This window comes from Desmodus rotundus, chromosome 1 (assembly GCF_022682495.2).
Source record: "Desmodus rotundus isolate HL8 chromosome 1, HLdesRot8A.1, whole genome shotgun sequence".
In the NCBI taxonomy this organism is placed as follows: Eukaryota; Metazoa; Chordata; class Mammalia; order Chiroptera; family Phyllostomidae; genus Desmodus; species Desmodus rotundus.
Window position 1 is genome coordinate 96,766,800 of NC_071387.1, and position 19,152 is coordinate 96,785,951.

At 51.0% G+C, this 19,152-nt stretch overlaps 1 protein-coding gene and 1 non-coding gene across 2 annotated transcripts in view; both read right to left on the reverse strand.

Moving 5' to 3' along the window:
* Positions 1 to 19,152, reverse strand: part of SBK1 (SH3 domain binding kinase 1) — a 49,570-nt gene that overhangs the window by 22,675 nt on the left and 7,743 nt on the right. The gene's annotated exons all lie outside the window — the stretch shown is intronic.
* LOC112304907 (U6 spliceosomal RNA) lies at positions 12,339 to 12,442 on the reverse strand. Its single transcript, XR_002974789.2, has one exon. It is a non-coding gene; the product is annotated as a U6 spliceosomal RNA (small nuclear RNA).

The window sequence follows — 19,152 nt, forward strand, 5'->3', positions numbered from 1 at the left end:
CACAGTGACCGTTTCTAGTAGTTCTAGAGCCGGGCGTTGCACACTCGAGTGCCTATAGTTCACGTAAATTACTGATGGGGCCCAGGTGTAGGTGATGGGGAGTGGTGGAGATGAAGCAAACTGGGGCATCGTGGGCCATTTGTGGACATACGAATTTTCAACAGAAGCAGGGAATCCATATTCTAACAAAACATCCTGTACACTTAAATGATGGAAACAAATTCCCCAAATTCAGAAATACTGAATGGGCCAAATGAAACATTCTTTGGGGCCAAATCTGGCCCATGGGCCATCAGTATGAAACCTCTGCTGGTGAGAACATTGCCTTAGTTCCTAACTTGTCTCCCTCCTGCCTCTACCTAGACTTTTCTTCTTTCCCTAGAATCCAATTCCTATGTGCCCATCAACTCTGTAAAATACAAAGTGGATCGGGTTGCTCCTCTGTGTAAAATTGCCAATTATTCCAAGTTACCTCTAGGGTAAAAATTTCACCTCCTTATCCTGGTGCTCAAACCCCTTAGCCTGTGAGGTTCCTCATTGAGGCTGCCTCTTCTCCATCCAGCCTTGGCCCCAGCCAGTGTTCCCAGGACATCTGCTTTCTCATACCTCTGTGCCTCATTTACTTTGCTTCCTGTCTACAACATCGTTCCTCTCTTCTTTGTTCCTCAAACAAATTATCCTCCAAGATACCTCCTCTACATCTCCCTTTCCTCTCTCACCCCTCCCTATCCCACCAATGTTCCCAAGTTTCAAATTTCACCCTGACTTTGCTCTAATCCTCTTCAGATAAGGCCCTATTGCCCCAAACAAGCTAATGGAGCAGTATGAGTTATTGAACCAGCAATAGAGGGAGGCTAGAGAGAGAGGGAAGAGGGAAGAGAATGTTTTTTGGGGCCTAACAACTGAATCCCAGAATATTAGAATTCAGAGAGCAATTTCCTCTTTTTACGAGAGGAAACTGAAGCCTAGGGAGGGGTAGAGGTAGAATCGGCCTTGAAATGCTCCCAGCCGTGGTTATCCAAGGTAACATGGTTCAAGGCCACCTTCTGCAGACATCTTCCCAGATTCCTCAAGAGGGGATTTGATTACCACCAATATTATTAGTAAAGGTTCGCCAGAATGCATGTGGTAATCAAGTCCACCCTCCCTGAGCTCTGCAGGGTGGGAAGTCCTGGTACCCAAAGGGGACACACTCTTACTAGGGGCACAGCAAGAGTCCCATTAAAATTTAAGCTAGGGCTGCTGCCAGGACACTTTGGGCTCCGTGTGTTCTGGGAGGAGCAGGCACGCAAAGTAGCTCAGAGTCACTGTTCTGGCAGTAGTAATTGGCCTTCATTTGCTAGAAGTTACTAGATCCTCAGTAACTGACCCTAAGTTACTGAAGTTACTACAAATACCTTGATCGGTTACTAGAAGAAGGCAGGGATGCTTTTATAAAGTGGGAGCAGGGAGAAATACTGGAATGTGGAGCCCAGCGATCCACTGGAGTGATCCACTGGTTAGGATAACCAAGGGTTTACACCCCTCGGGACAGAAGGGTTGGGTCACACCACTAGGTGACCCATCAAGACCTGTCTAGGTAACAGTTGAGAGTGTGCATGATTAAGAATGGATAGTGGAACGAGGAAAGGATGGCTACCAGTTATGGCCCCAAGGTCAAGTGCAGCAAGGAGAGGGAGCTGTAGTTTGTTGCCATAAACCACCCTCTTGAAAGTTTCCCTTAGGAAGAGAGGTACGCAGCATCCACGAAGAATCTGTGTGGCACAAGGGGTGGGATGTAGAGGCTGTGAAAATGTGCCACCCTCATCTCCGACTGCAGAGGTGGTGATTCTGAGGGCGGCAGCTGCGGAGCCTCTCTAGGGTTCATGGAGGGGGCTCTGCTTTGCTTCCTTCTAGCCAATGCCAGCAAAGGACAGCACAGCCGTCTCCCTAGAGGCACAGGGCCTTCTCTGATAGGCAACTTGGGATCAAGGACTCCCACCAACTTCACTGAAACTTTCCTAACATTGCACTGCAGTCTAAGACACCTCCTATGCCAGCTGTCCCAAACATTGGGATTACTGAAGTCTGATCATTCTCCCAGCCTCCTCTGGCTCCTTCCCTATTCCTGCCAACCACGCCCCCCACCCCAGCATTTTCCCTAATAAATTGCTGGTCTGTTTCTCACCCCATCTTGGCCTGCTTCTCAGAGGGCTGAACCAACACGACACAGAGGAGCAGGAACTAAAGCAGCTGTTTGTAATGCCACAGTATTTCCCCCTTAACACCCAGGGCTAATCCACTCTCGCCAGCTCCAAGTGTTGCATTCACAGCAGCGCCGCCTTTCCAGAGAGGGTCCTGCCGATTACAACTTAGGTAACAGAACACAAAGATAAAACTTGGCTACGACTTCCACAGCGACACAGAAGAAACATCAGAAAACAGCCATCTCCACTTACATTCCCCTGCCCTGAGCCCCACACCCTCTTCGGTGCTGGCGTGTTCTCACGCTCCTAGCAGTCAGTCGCAGCTCCCTGCACAAGGAAGCATGTAAGACCAGAAACCCAGGACTTCCGATCATCTAGCACTTCCCTTTGGCTGCATTTTATATTTACTGATGTGTCAGAGTTTCTGCTACTTTGAGGGGGTGGGGAAGGGAGTGCAATAGAGTCCCTGTCCTCCAGAATCTGCACATCATAACCTTTCACACTGTATGGGTTTGGGTAACTCTATAGCTGTACCGAAAGTACTGTGTTACAACATTGTTTCGGCCTTATTGATAGTTTCCATGCCGGGGAAAATAATGCTATTTGGGGATTTCTCCAGTGTGCTCTGTGTCCTCTGATGCCCCTCATTGGTCCTGCCCCAGTCACACTGGACAGAGGGCGCTCCTCGCTCGTTGCATAGGAAGTACCCCTCCCCCTGACGGCCACTATCACGCCCGGGACATTGCTGCTGGTGACTGGCGCATGCGGCATAGTCAGGGACCCTGGTGACACTGGTGACTGAGTAGCTCCGAGAACTGATCAGGTTTAGGAAGCTGAAGATGATGACATTTTGGGCAAAGGTTATCGAAGAAGCTGCTAACAGCCAGGAACAAGAGCTTCTGAGGCCACGGGGAGACACAGGTCAAGTCATTGCTGAGAAGGAAAGCCAAGAGTTCCACCAGAACCTGGGAAGGATCACAGAGAAGACAGCGGGCAGCCCAGGACACGCAGCAGCTGGAGGCGACAGAGCTTTGAACTTCAGAGCTTCTGAAGTGAGAAAGTGCTCCAGTGAGAGTTCAGATGATCTCCCCGCCTCCCATGTCAAAACCCCAGTGTGGCCACGGCCAGCAGGATGCCACTGATGATGGCAAGCGCAGTGTGGTGGCGGCGTGCAGAGGGGAGAACTTCCTTCTCTGTGAAATCACAGAGCTGCTGAGTTTGCTTGGAGCCACTTTGAAGGGAATTCTGTCCCTGGCGGCTAGAAGCCTGCCAACTGCTATGAGAATATCGCCACAACGATGGGAGTTATGGCCCCTGGGAATGACACCCAGGAAACAGGCCTCGAGTGGGGCGAATAATGGGGAGTCACCCTTATCTGTCATTTCATTTCGTTTCTTTTATTAAAAATACCTGACACAGGCATGATAAATGTTGACATTGATGCTAGCTGCGGATCCGTGCAGATTTTCATTTTTCTGTATTTTCTTTCACTTCTCTAAAACAGATTTTTAAAAATTTATTGATCTTAGAGAGAGAGAGGAAGGAGGGAAGGGGGAGAAGAGAGAGAGAAAGAGGGAGAGAAGCACTGATTTGTTGTTTCACTGATTTATGCATTCACTGGTTGACTTGTACGTACCCTGACCGGGGAATGAACCCGCAACCTTGGCGCATCAGGATGATGCTCTAGTCAACTGAGCTACCTGACCAGGGCCTCTGACCAAAAAAAGCCTATTCAGTGGAAGTGTTTTTACATGGGATCTTGAAAAAAATTAAAAAAAAAAAGAAAAAACAAACTCCAAACAACTTTTTCACTATGTGATTTTGTTTTCTAAAGCCAAATCCAAGAACCAACTAAAATGACCTCAGTCTCACTCTGAGAAGCGAGGGAGCGGGAAGTGCCTTGGGCTGCCTGCTCCTTGCCATCCATCCCCATTGCTCACGGGGGCTCTGACTGCTGGTGCTGCTTAGGGCTGGATGCGGCTGTTTCTCTGGGAGGTTGTGGAGTGAGGGTAGGACAGGTCTCCACCCTCCCCACTACGTTTATTTCTGGGGAGCAGGCAATTGTCCTGTGGGATCCTCAGAACAGAGGCAGGGCCACCCAGAGCAGGTGCAGTCTCAGCTCCTTCCCTGGGGAAGTGTCACCAAAGCCACCCCAGGACTACAGGCATTTGGAAGGAAACAAGTGCTGTCTGGTACACGTCCCTGGAGGGCTGGCTTTAGAGATGTCCTAGTTTGGGCTTCCCAGAAACAGACCCTGCACAAGCTGCTCTGAGAGCAAACAGTTTATTTGGCAGGCAATCCCAGGTAGGGGAGAGGAGGAGAGATAGGAAGGTAGTGACCAGGGGTGTGTTATCAAGCAGGTCACCTCTGCACGCAGCTAGTGGTGAGCCCCACTGGAGAGCTCTCAGAGACAGTGTAGAACACGCATCGACTCGCACAGCACACGCACTGTACCCCCGCTCCAGTCAGTCCGTGGTGGGAGCTGCTGGGAGAGGGCAGTGCTGTGGATGTGGGCAGAGCAGGCTGGAGAGAGAAGGCCCTGGGGGTGGGGGTGGGGGGTGGATGAGGATGCTGCCAGGTTGGAGTGGGGAAGGGTCCAGGGTGCTATGGGCAGGAAACAGAGTCTGCCACAAACGACCAGCCCTGAGAGCTGGGGCCTGGGTAGGGCCTGATGCAGACCTATGCCAAGAGGAGTAGAACTCTGCTATCCAGCATTACATTTCTCCCACCTTTTAGCAACAGAACCCCACTTTTCCTTAGGGGACCCACATTCCTTGACATACCCTTCCTTACTCATTAGGTGTTCTGATGGCAGGGGTTACCTATTCTGCTCCAAGGGTGGGCTTGTGACTCAGCCCCCACCAATCAGCGAAGACCAGCCCCCTGGCCACAGCAAGTGTTTCTGAGATGGGTCTGGGACCCAAGCCAAGCCAACCAGATAGACTTCTCTTTCCATTGCACTGACAGAGGGTGGGAGGTAAGCCTGGAGTTGCTACCACAAGGCAGAGCCTCCCAGAGGATGAAGCCAACACAGCAGCCCGCAGAGCCAAGAGATGGAGAGAGTCGAATCCCCATGCTGTCATCCGAGCCCCTGGATCTAGCCTTGCCTGAAGATTGCACTTTTTGGGTATGTAATGCAAGAGTCCATTTTGTGCTGATGTCAGTTGGACTTGGCTCCCTGTCAGTGACCACCGCACGCCTTCACACCAAGTAGAAATGTGGGTTTCTTAAAGTGTTTGAAAATGCACGGGTAAATCAAAGATCCCCCCTCTGTCCCCCATAATCACTATTTCCTCACATCCCAGTGTGTACAAGGGGTTTCTCAGAGGGAGCTCAGCCTGCCCAGGAGTCCCTGAATCCTTGGAGACCAGCTCCTGCCCCCTACGGGTAGCTGTTCTTGGGGCCATCCAAGGAGCTGAGGAGCTCATAGCTGAGCATAGGGTGTTGGTGCCCAGGCTGCTGTATGGGGCCCCTTTGCCCCTAAGCTTCGGGAACCTCTGGATGCATGGAACCTTCAGGCCAACACATGCAAGAATGCGTGCACTCATTCACTCATTCATTCATGCATTCACACTTGTTAACAGGCACCGACTGTGTGAGGACTTTAGGACAAAAGGGTAGCCTTGCCTTCAGGAGCTTCCAGTCTCATGGGGGGAGACGCTATGCTGATCACACCAATACATGTAAAATTCTAAAGAGGTAAGGGGACACCCCGGTGTTCGGGGCCACGCGTCTCTTCTTCCCACTCACGTGCAGGTACTGATTGGCCGTCTCGGCCCTGGAGCCTGCCCAGCAGCGCAGACACACTGTTCCTCCTTTAAAATCTTGTCCTCAACTCCACCTCCAGGAAGCCTTGCTTTGCGTGTAACCTGCATCCTGCCTGCCGCCTGCACAGCTCACTTTCTTTGCTTTGGTCCCAGAAGGGCAGCTGAGCATCTCCCTCCAAGTGCTCTTCACGTTCCCTCCTTTCTCAGGGATGAGTCTCTACACATTCATTAGGCATCTAGGGGATGCCAGGTATTTCCACAAGGCTAGGGCTTCCCCCAGATGGAGAAATGGAGGCACAAAGTATAGAGGTCCGAACTAACAAGACCAGTCTCCCCCCCACCCCAGAGTGGAAATGGGACCCCCTGCTATGGGCCCTCCTTGCTATTTATCCCTCTGCCCTCTGCCAGGCCAGGGGTCCCTCCCAGTCAGCAGCCTCCAGTGCAGTTCATGGGCCTCATCCTGGCACCCCAGAGCCTGCCTGGGGGCCCCCCTGACTCCTGGAACAGCACTCTCTGGCTTTCTCCTCCAGCCCCTCACCCTCAGGGAGCCTCTGTTCATCCCCACTCACTTAGGTGACAAGCACAGACATGTGCCAGGCTGGTCCCTGAGCGTTTTACTCTATCAACTCATTGAAACCTCACAGTGACACTGAGGTGTGGGAATGACCATCATTATCTGACACACACAGATGAAGTCCACACATTAGCTGTGGTTTGAGCCCAGATAGGCTCCGGAATCCAGGACTCTAACTGCCCGATGCTCAGCTCATCCATGCTAAGCCATCCCCACCTCCCCCTGATTCCATTTTATCCATTTCCACTCCCCACCCACCTCACTGTCCCAGTTTACTCTCCCTCCTGCCTGTGGGCCGTCCGGCAGGGTGCTGTCCTGGTGCCCTGGGACTAAGGGGGGTGAGGGGGGGGCGCATGTACAGGGTGGAGGCTTCACTCATTCCCGCCTGCCTGCTGGAGGCTCAGCTGAGCCAGAGGCCTGGAGGGCGGGGCAGGGGTAGGAGCAGAGGGGGCTGGGTGGAGCCGGGCCTGTAAGCCCTAATTAAATCAGTTAATTAGGTGGGGAGGAGAAGCCTGTGGGAGTTAATGAGCTTGGCTAATTAAGTGGATCCTGGAGGATGGCTGAAATTCTAGGCTGGGGAGAGATGGGGGCTTAGGCAGGATCGAGGGTGGGGACGGAGAGGCCTGGTGCCTCCAGGAGTCACCAAGGTCGCAGACACCATTGGGTCGGAGGCTACGGAGGCCATTACCGAGACCTGTAGTGACTATCAGGGCCTACAGCCACCCTCAGGGACTGATGGCCTCATTAGGGCCACGAATGCCATTGATACCTGGGCCTGAAGTCACCACGGAGGCCTGGTCTCCTATCACCCATCCCTCAAGGCTGAAAGCCAGGCCCTCTTTGAACACTTTCGAGGGGGCAGACTTTGAGCCCTGACCCAGGGACCCTTCAGAGGAACCACGACCACCACCTCCCCTTCTCCCCGTGATTCAGTCCGCAAGTCATGTGCACACCCGCTGTCACTGCCAGAAGGGCGGCCTGTGGGGCTCTGGTCCCAGCTCACAGGTGAGACAACCGAGGCCAGGGAGGAAGGGGCTGGCGCTCAGCCTTGGCCTGCGGCTCACGTGCAGACCCTGGAAGCGGGAGCAGGCCGTGGGATGGCAGGGCAATGTCTCTCCCCGGCCTGGGCCGGTCACCCCGTCAGGCTCTCGCTTGGGCCCTGTTTCTGTCTAATTGCAGGGTCCTGAGTAACAACAGCTCCCAGGGAGGAAGCACTTACCATCTGTGAGGTGTGAGTACTTGACGTCAGGGTGGGGGGCTCTTGTTCAGAAAGCAGAAAGAAAGCTTTTCCTTTCTACCAGGTCTTTCTCTCAGCCTGTCATGGTGTTCTTATTTGCTATGTAACGTCCTGCTTCCTTGGGCACCGGGGTAAACGCGGAGCCAGTGCATCCCCTCGCAGGTGCACCGGGCCACTCTCCTGCACACCTGACACTGAGCCGCTCCGCACCCAGGCCCCTGCGGGACAAAGGATGGCAGTGGTGACTGGGAGGGGGCGGCCAGCGGGTGCCGCGAACCCACCCAGGGCATGGGGGGACGGGATTGCTCCGGGTGCACGCTCTGTTGTCCCGTCAGGCGTCACTCACACATTTAAAGATGAAACAATTAGGAACTGCAAGATGCCAACCACAGGGCACTAAAGGCCAAGTCCACAGCCCTGTGCGACAGCTCCGGTCCCATCCTGTGTGGCTCACACGATCTGTCTCACAGGCACTCACAGGCACTGCGTCGCTGCATGCTTGGCGCTATTATTGCCCTCATTTTACATGTTCACTCATTCAATTACCAAGGATTTATCAGGTGTTGCCTATGTGCTAGGCACTGTTCGCAATAAACAAACCAGAAGAACCTCTACCCTCGTCTGTGCTGGTGAGGGGAGAAAACAACAAGCAGGCACGCACCCAAAATGCTTCAGGGGATTTGTGTGAGGGAGAAAAATAAAACAAGGAGGGGACAAAGCACTCAGGGAAGTCCTCGCAGAGAAGGTTACCTCTGAGCAGAAAGTTGGAGGCGAGAGTCGTGCAGATGTGTGGTAGAGGGCTGGTACAGTCAACCAACCAGAGGCAACAGCCAGTGCAAAGGCCCTGAGGCCAGAGTGTGTTTGAGATGCTTAGGGACAATGAGGAGGCTGATGGAGCCTGGGAGGGGACTAGAGGTAACGGGGATAGTTTATTCAGGACCCCCGTAAGGGTTTCTTTGGCTTTGACTTGAATGAGGTGGGAGTCACTGGAGGGTTTTGAGCAGAGGAAGAATGAAGCGTGTCTTAGATTTTAATAGGCTTCCTCTGGCTGCTGTGGGGAAGAGAGAGTGTGAAGGGCAAGAGTGGCAGTGAGGAGGCTCCTGCACCCAGCCAGGTGAGAGAAGACAGCAACCTGCAGCAGGAGTAGGAGAGGTAAGAAGTGGCAGGATCTGCTGACAGAGTGGACAGTGGGGGCAGTGTGTGTGTAGGTTGCCCTGGGCACCTGGACCACAAAATTCTATGAACCGCTGAAGACAACAAGCAGCCCTCTGATCCCCAGGATTCCTTGCTCCTGAGGGGTCTGCTCTAGTTTCTGGGGTGCCCCCACCCCCCATCTTTGCATTTCTGCCTGCTGTGGGCCAGCGGCTGCAATGTGGAAATGCTTCCAGGAACCCTCTCAGGCATAGTTCTTGCTGTTCTCCCTTCACAGGCTTGCAGACTGAGGTCCTCAGAGGCGCGGGGAGGGACTGTGAATAGGGGGCATGGCCTGGGCAGGGAGTGTGGTAAACAGAGAGCCCTGGCCCATCTGAATGGTGACTTTCCCTCCCTGTGGCCCCCTGTTGTCGTGTGGGAGTGTGGCCTCAGGTGCTCAGAGCTTCCAGTTTTTCAAGAGAAATTTGAAATCTGAATCTTAGGATGTAAGGCCCTGATTTTTTAAATACTGGCAAATCATTTTTAAAAAGTCAGAGCTGCCTACACCCTCTGTGAGATCAAGGATAGGACAGAGGGGCTGCTCCTGGAGGCAGAGGCCCACGACCTCGAGGGGAGTGGGGTAGTGGTGGCAGAGGCATCTGCAAACCTGGGAATGAAGACACCACTGGGTGTGGCCTGACAGGTCAGCTCTAGATGCTCTGGCTCTGGCAGGAGGTGGGTGGGGTGGGGCGGGGCGTGGTCAGGAGAATGCCTGGGAAGAAGCACCCCTTCTGAGCCCCCAGCACCAGGCAGTGGCATTGCTGCATGGTTGCCAGGTGAGGGCAGCTGCTGGTCCCTTGGGCACCTGCAAGAGGGGGAAGGCCTGGAGCCAGGAGGGTAAGACCACAGCCAGGTATGAGCCACAGGTGACAAGAGCAACAGCAAGACTGAACAGGAAGCCTAGGCCTGGAGACCATCCCAGCCTCTGCTTTCCCCTAACCAAGAAAGTTGACTTCCATTTCTTGCTTTGGATTTCCCTGGGCAGGGCTGGGCTGAGGGGCTGCAGGGGAAGCAGAGGGAGGTAGAGGCGGTGGCACAGCCTGCTCTACCGCCACGGGCAGTCAGCGGTCGCCCAGCGTGGCTCACAGGTTGTCCTCCGTTCATCCTCCCAAGCACCTCAGAAAGATGGTAGCTATCCCTGTGTCCATTTGACTGCAGATGAAACTGGGTCGCAGAGTGGTGGGGTAACCCGGCCAAGGTCACAGGACATTGGAAGTAGTGGGACCTGGAATTAAACCCAGGGAGTGTGGCTGCAAAATCTGAACTTTGAACAAAAAACTCAGAAAGTCTGGAGTCACGCATCACGCACCCCCTGCTGGGGCCAGTCTCACATCTGTGTGCGCAGCACTCCCTCTAGTGGACATTGCATCTCGGTGCAGGACGCACGATGGGCCCGCTCAGGCGAAGAGCTCTGTCTTCTGAAGTCTCTGTGTCTGTCTCTTTCCCTTTCACCCCGTTTACTGTCTAATGAACAGGGAAAGACCACAACATCCTCATCCGCTCATCTCCAACCCCGGACATGCGGCTCTTACCCAGATACTCCCCTGAAGACCACTTCCTCTGGTCAGCTCCTGCTGGCTATGCCACCCCTCCTGGGGTAACTTCTCGTTGCTCCTGTTTCTCTCTTTCTCTCTGTCGGAGCCTGGTTCTCTGTCCTCAACCATAGTTCTCAAACTCTGCCGCACATCATAATGTAGCTTAAAAATCCTGATGCCCAGGCCACACACCTCTGGGGAGGACAGAGTTGATCTCGGGCAGCCCGCCGCAGGCCTCTCAGTCCCCTGACCTCTGCTCATAACTACCTCACCCCTCGCCCCTCTTAGTGCTCTACTTCTGTGACCCCCTCGAAGGCCCCCCGGGGCATTCTCTTCATCACTTGCACTGGTATCCACATGCAACAGCCCTTTGACTTCACAGAGACCACCGATCCATGGCTCCATCCCTTTCTTTCTTTCTTTTTTAAAAAATATGTTATTTATTTATTTTCAGAGAGAGGGGAAGGGAGGGAGAAAGAGAGGGAGAGAAACACCAATGTGGGAGAAAAACATCAATTGGTTCAGGGACTGGACCTACAACCCAGGCATGTGCCCTGACTGGGAACTGAACCAGCAACCTTTTGCTTTGCGGGGCTACACCCAACCAACCCATCCACACCAGTCAGGACCCTGCTGCTTTCTTCCTGCTCCTCAGCCCCCTTCTGTCACTACCGTCCACCTCAAGCCTCCTGGGCTCTGCCCACCATCACCAGAGCCACTCCCTGGAAAACCCTCTCAGACCAGCCTAGAGGCCACTGCCTGCTCACTGCTCACACTGAGCAGGCCACACCGCTGGGTGGCCCACACCAGGCTTGCAGTCTCCCCTCTGATTCACCGTCTCGACGGGGCGCTCACTGCTGCCCCACAGACCCTGCCTGTTTGTTGCTTCTCCTCACTCTGTGAGCAGTGCTTCTCACGCTGCAATTTGCCTGTGAACCTCCCAGGGATATTGGGGAGGCCCGAGATTCTGCACATCCAACCACCCCCCAGGGGGGCCTATGCTGCTGGTGGTCCATGTGCCCAACTCTGCACGGCAAGGTGCTGGGTCACCTTTTCTCCACCTTCTCCTCTCTCCCCAAACTGGCTCCCCCCTAACAGAGAAAACACGGATCAGATGCAGTCCCGTCGCCTCCCACCATTAAAGCACAGACCCCCTTAGCTCCTCACTCATGTATTCCACTGTTCAGTCCCTTCCCTTGAGGCCAGCCCCTCCCCTGCATTTGAAGGGACCTTGTTTCTTCAAGACTCCCCGGCCTCCCTCCTGGGCCACCCTCGTTCATTTTCCGGGTCGTCCCCTCCCCACAGCGCGGTCCGCAGGCTCTGGCACCTCCTCTGTTTCTTGGGCTCTGCACATCAAAGCCTCCTGATGGAGTGGAGTCGCCTTCTGTCTCTGCTCTGCCACCTCCCGTCTCTCTTTTGTTCTTATTGTTACCTCACTTTCTCTTTGTAGATGCAGGTTTAGTATCTATTCAAGTCAATCATGCCCATGGCTTAAAATCAAGAAACATGGGTTTCCCACGTCTTTTTATTCTTTTCCCCCATTATCCCCTCCCCCCCATCTGATTACTGTCAGCCCGTTCTCAATTTCAATGTCTGTGGTTATATTTTGCTTGCTTGTTTGTTTTGTTGATTAGGTTCCTGTTAAAGGTGAGATCATATGGTATTTGTCCCTCACCACTTGGCTTATTTCACTTAGCAAAATGTTTTCCAGTTCCATCCATGCTGTCACAAAGGGCAGGAGCTCCTTCTTTTTCTGCTGCGTAGAATTCCATTGTGTAAATGCACCACAGTTTATCGATCCACTCATTTACTGATGGGCACTTAGGTTGCTTCAGCACTACTGTAAATAAAAATGTGGAACGCTCTCCGACTTTGCGTGTCCTCCTTGCGCAGGGCCATGCTGATCTTCTCTGCATCGTTCCAGTGTTAGTGTACGTGCCGCCGAAGCGAGCTCGGGTTTCCCACCTCTTAAAGACAATCATTTTAATTCTTCTAACAATTTTTACCTCCGTGTTTCTTACATGGCGTATTAACACTGATTCTTTCCAGTTTCAGGCTTTACCTATCGACATCCCACCTTGGAAGATGAGGGTTAACTTCCTTATACTGCCCCCCTCCCCCTCCCTTCTTCCCACCCACCCAATACGGTTGCATCGCAATACTGGTCATGTTGGTAGTGCTTACACCTTTGGGAAACATTATTTACAGCTTCATGTGAAATACTATGACATTTTTCCCTTTTTCCCTTTTCTATGATAGACTTTATTTTTTAGAGCATTTTTAGGGTTACAGAACAATTGAGCAGGAAGTGCATATCCAGCCCCATCGCCCCAGTGCCCTATGATTAACATCTTGCCTTAGTGTGGCGCACTTGTTACAGTTGATAAACCGACACTGATGCACTATTATTAACTACAGTCTGGTTTACACGAGGCCTCACTCCGTGTGTATATTTTATGGGTTTTGACAGGTGTGCCACGGACCTGCCATTACAGTATCATACAGAATAGTTCCACAGCTCCAAAAACCCACTGTGCTCCCCTGCTCACCCCTCCCTCCCTCCCACAAGCCCTTGGCCACCGCGGATCTTTTTACTGTCGCTATAGTTTTTGCTTTTCAGAATGTTGCATAGTTGGACTCGCACGGCCTTTTCAGACTAGCGTCTTTCATTTGGCAGTGTGCCTTTAAGGTTCTGCCATGTCTTTTCGTGGCTTGATAGCTCATTTCTTTTCATTAATATTTCTATTTATTAATATTATATGGATGTACCACAATTTGTTTATCCATTCACCTGCTGAAGGACATTTTGGTTGCCTCCAAGTTTTAGGCAATTATGAACACAGCTGCTACAAATACTCACGTGCAGGTTTTTGTGTGGACATGTTTTCAACTCATTTGGGTAAATAACCAAGAAATACATTTCTGGATCATATGGTAAGACTTGCATTTGGCTCTGTTTAGAAACTGTCTTCCAAAGCTGCCCGCGCCGTGCACCGCCGCACCGGCATTTGAGCAACGAGTGGAAGTTCCTGTTGCTCCACGCCCTCGCCAGCACTTCCCGTTGTCAGTGTTTGGGGTTTTAGCCATTCTAATAGGTGTCTAGTGGTATTGTAACGGGGAACAAAAACTTCATACTACTCTGATACACCACAAAATAGAATTAGAGTGAGATGTACTAAGAAACGGAGAGGAAGAGCTCACGCACTGACAGTTTCTTTGTGAGCACATTTCAGGCGCCAGCTGTTCCAGTTCCTGCCTGTACGAGAAACTGCCGTGACAATGACTATGGGTGATGCAGACCGTCCACCTGCAGGAATTTGGCTGCACTGACCAGCTCCAGGACGCTGACCTTGACGATCCATACCGGGACCAGCAAGGACACTGCCTGCAGGTCCAGCCTCCCCCCGATCTCTTTGTTCTCCTCGTCCCTCTCCCTCCTTATACAAACCCCTGCCTGCACTGAGATGGGAAGATGGGCTTTGAGACAAGAGTCCCTCAACTTCCAGGTTGCTGGCACCTGATTAAAACCAGTTTCCTTACATCAGCATCTCTCAAGTATTGACTGACTTTTGAAGTGGCGGGCGGCCAGATATGCATTCGGTGACAGTATCTCGTTGTTTTAATTTGCTATTCTCTAATGACACGTGATGCTGAGCATTTTTAAATGTTTATTTGACATTTGTATATCATCTTTGGTGGGGTGTCCAGATCTTTTGCTTATTTTAAAAAAGATTTTATTTATTTATTTTTAAAGAAGGGAGGGAGAAGGAGAGGAAGAGAAACATTGGTTGTATGAGAGATATAGCAATCAGTTGCCTCTCGCACACCCCCCACTGGGGACCTGGCCCACACCCAGGCATGTGCCCTGACTGGGAATCAAACCAGTGACCCTTTGGTTCACAGGCTGGCACTCAATCCACTGAGCCACACCAGCCAGGCCCTCATTTTTTAATTAGGTTGTTCCTTTGCTTATTGTTGAGTTTTAAGAATTTTTTGGTATACTTTGGATAATAGTCCTTTATCAGATAAACAGTTCTTTTTTAAAAAAAGATTTTATTTATTCATTTTTAGACAGAGGGGAAGAGAAGGAGAGAGGGAAAGAAACATCACTGTGTGGTTGTCTCTCAAGTGCCCCCTACTGGGGACTTGACCCAAAACTCAGGATGTGCCCTGACTGGGTATCGAACTGGCAACCCTTTGGTTCACAGCTCGCACTTAACTTAACTCACTGAGCTACACCAGCCAGGGCAGATAAACAGTCCTTTATCAGATTAGATGTCTTTTGTAAACATGTCTCTCCCATTCTATGGCTTGTCCCTCTCATTTTCTTAAACATATCTTTTGTAGAGCGGAAGTTTTCAATTTAAAATTTCTCTCCCTTTTCTGAACAAAAGTCTTGCTTTCTTGGGTTAATAAACTTTTTTTAAGGGGGAGGCTTGTTTTTCTACGTGTTTATAGGCCTAATTCAACCCATAATTCTCTCCAAGTTGTATAAATAAGTATTCTATCAATTTCATCTCCTTGAAGAAATCTTTTCTAGAACCTTCTGACTTACTCCAGTGTGACCTGCCTGCCATCCATGCACGTTGCCCAGAGCTTCTGCTCTGGGACCCCCTGCCCTTCATCATCGTCATCATCTGGGAGATGCCCTTCACTTTTCTCTTGCGTTGGCTTCCGCTGCTTTCCAGGTTCCCGGTGTTACATTTTCTCCCCCCGCCCCTTTCTCCTTTGTTTTGAGTGGGACACATTCTCCAGTGGCTTTCTTAAGAGAGAGTGCATGGGAGGTAAAAATTTTGAGCCCATGTAAATCTGAAAAGATTATCTTCTATCCATGCTTTATGATGGTTTGGCAAGGTATATAATTCTATGCCAAAAATAATTTTCCTTTATACCTTTGAAGACACTGCTCTTGGGCTTTAGTCTCCAAGACTGGTGTTGAGAAGCCTGATGCCACTGTGATTCCTGACCCTTCGTGGAATCCCCTGGCACGTTCTCCTTGTCCTGTGTTCTGAGGTTTACCGATGATGCGCTGGTGCGGGCCTGGTTTACCTTTTGGTTGGACGCTCAGTGGGCCCTTTCAATGTGAAAACTGAGCCTCATTCTGAGAACTGTTTGAAATAGGCCACTATTTCCTCTCCTCTGTTTTCTCTGTTCTCTTCCTGGAACTTCTTCGTTTGGGTGTTAGATTCATGTACTAGTATTCTAATTTTCTTACTCTTTCTTTTTTATTTTCCATAATGTGGCTGTCAAGAAGGTGCCCCCCTGCGCTCTCCTTTCAAGAAAGAACTCGGCACTCAGACGCGAGGAGTGCAGTTGGCTGGCAGCTTTGAGATCTGCCACAGCCTTGCAACCAAGACCAAGGTGGTCTTGCGCAGCCCACCCAATGACTGAGCACAGTGGGGAGCGGGCCTGGCCATTTCTCCCCCGCGCGGGGCTCCTCTAATGGCCGCCTGCGCCCTGCGATCCCCTCCTACTGATTTGGCCAAGACCCTGTAAATCCCCCGCAAAGCCAGCTCTCCCTGCCGAGATCCCTTTCCCCCCTCCGTCCGCTTCACAGGGGTCAGCGGGGCGCCAGACCCTCCCTGCCCGATCCTGTTCCCCTCCCCGATTTCACGGGCATCAGGCCCGCCCCTCAGCACCCCCAGCTCCATCGCCGCATCTTTTTACTTGAGGAGCCAGACTGACTCATGTATTTATCTTTTCGTTCTGCTTTATGGAAAATGCCCTCAACTTTATCTTCTCACCCAGGGGCAGCACATTTTTTTCTATAAAGGGCCCAGTGCTAAATATCTCGGGCTTCGTAGGACATGCGGTCTCTGTCCCAACCACGACACTCTGCCAGCGCGCCCGCAGCCGCAGACAGCACGCAAACACGCGCGAGCAGCGAGGTCCAACGCGACCGTTCGTTCGAAAAGCAGGGGAGGCTGGGTTGGGCCTGCAGGCTGCAGTCTGCCGCCTCTTAGGTCAGTTCGCATTTCTGCTGTGATATTCTCTATGTTTAAGAACTTTTTTGTTTTGTTTCGTTCATTCTGGGAGGTTTTTTTTTTCCCCAAATAGCATCTAGGTTTTTAATTTTTATTGATTTATTTTTCCTAGCATCTGATTTAAGAAAAATATGTTCTGTATTTATTTTTAGAGAGAGGGGAAGGGAGGGAGAAGGAAAGGGAAAGAAACATGGAAACACCGATCAGCTGCCTCTCGTATGCACCCTGACTGGGGACCGAACCCGCAGCGCAGGCCTGTGCCCTGGCCAGGAATCCAAACGGCGACCTTTTGCTCTGCGGGAGGACACCCAACCAACTGAGCCACGCCAGTCAGGCCGATAGCATCTAATTTTTGTTTCATATGTGCGATATATTTTCCTAAGTCTGAATAATAGTAGTAATAATAGTTCTGTTCTTAAGTTTTCTGCCCCTGCATATTCTGTTTCCTCCAAATTCTGTTTTTGTTCTACTTCTTATATTAGAGGATTTTCTCAAATGTTGGTGATCCCTGGTTATCTTCTCATATTTAAGAGATTTAAAGAGCTCATTAATTTTTAAAAAAATTATTGATTTTAGAGAGACAGAGAAAGGAGAGAGAAACATTGACTTGTTGTCCCACTTATTCATGCGTTCTTGGGAGGGTCATGTACGTGCCCTAAACCCGCAATCTGGTGTAGCAGGACCATGCGCTCGCCAGCTGAGTGGCCGGGCCAGGGCCTGAAGAGCCCACTGGCTGGAGGCGTGGTTGCCTGTGTGGTGGTGGGAGGGGGTGTTGACTGCATGTGGCAGGACACAACTTTCTGGGGAGATGCAAACACTCTATCTTGAGTGAGGCATGGGTTGCACAGGTATATACACTTGTCAAAACTCATTATACTGACCACTTAAGGCCTTTGTATTTCATTATAATCCTGCTTTGATTAAAGAATATAACAAACAATTCATAAAGTAAGCTGCTGCCCTGGCTGGTGTGGCTTAGTGGATTGAGTACCGCCTGCAAACCAAAAAGTCGCTGGTTCAATTCCCATCAGGGCACATGCCTGGGTTGCAGGCCAGGTCCCCAGTTGGGGGTGTATGAGAGGCAACTGATTGATGTTTCTCTCCAACATTGAAGTTTCTCTACCTCTCTTTCTCCCTCTCTTCCCCTCTCTTTTAAAAAAACAACCAAACAAAAGCAAGCTGCCGAGTAGCCCTATGCTGGGGGTGGGAGGGTGGTTGAGTCAGGAGCTCCATACAGCGAGCTGGGGTTGGGCTGCTTCACTGGGAAATCCTGATGCCAACATTGAAGTGTTCTCAGAGAGTTGGACTCTGAAAGAGAGCTAATGCAAACAGAAAAAAAATTGGAGGAAACACAAACCATGCAGGGAGAAGAAAACTAAAACAAACAAACAGGAAATGAAACAACAGTAACAAAATATCCACCATTAATATGTCAAAGGGAATTGTCTCAAATGTCAAAGGGAAGCGAAGGGAGTAAACTCTGGGGCATCCTGTCTGGAGAGGTCAGTCTCGCCTTCACTCTTCTGGGAGCCAGAGGGGAAGGATGCCCCAGGTGATGCGGATCTAAGGCAGGGCTCCCCACATTCCGGGTGGTGGGTCATTCAACTCCCCCCTCGCTATCATTGTCCTGCTGTGGTGCTACATCCTCACTTCAGAGGCCCTGTGTCCTATCCTTTCTGGAGGACAAAGTGTCTGTCTTTGCTGGGGTGGGGGAGAGGCAGCTGCCCAGCTGTGCTGAGCGGAAAAGGAAATCTGAGGATTAAAGCCCTTCTTATACCAGTCCTCCTGGTTTTGGCTCCAGCTTACTCCCATTTCCAGGGGTACTTAGTTCATTAACACAGGAGGTGCCTTTTGGGGGTTCTGTGGAATGAACCCTCATTCCTCGGCTTTTCTCACCCCCAGTGTCAGGCTCACTTCAGGGGCACCGTCATCAGACTGCTAAGGCACTTACCACACACCCATCTGCCCCCCAGATTTAAGTTCAAAACATATATTTTATTTATTTATGTTTAGAGAGGGGGAGGGATGGAGAAAGGGAGGGAGAGAAACATCAATCAGTGGCTTCTTGCACGGCCCCCACTGGGGACCAGCCGGCAACCCAGGCATGTGCCCTGATGGGGAGGAACTGGCAACCTTTCTGTCCCCAGGGTTTGCTCAATCCACTGAGCCACACGAGCCAGGGCTGAACCCTCTCTAAAGTGTTTTTACCTATTCATACAGGGTGAGGCAAAAGTAGGTTTACAGTTGTTCATATGGAAAATAATACAATAGTTAAGAAATAACAATACAAGAATAAACTCTGTGTTTTGTGTACTTACAACTGTAAACCTACCTTTTAAAAATATATTTTATTGATCATGTTATTACAGTTGTCCCATCTTTTTCTCCCCTTTATTCCCCTATGCTCTGTATCCCCCTCCCACCAGCATTCCCCCACCTTAGTTCATGTCCATGGGTCGTACATACAAGTTCTTTGACTTCTCCATTTCCCATACTGTTTTTAACCTCCCCCTATTTTCTACCTACCATTTATACTTTGTATTCCCTGTACCTTTTCCCCCATTCTACCCCTCCCCCTCCCCTCTAATAACCCTCCATGTGATCTTTATTTCTGTGATTCTGTTCCTGTTCTAGTTGTTTGCTTAGTATGTTTTTTTTTTGTTTTTTTGTTTTTTTAG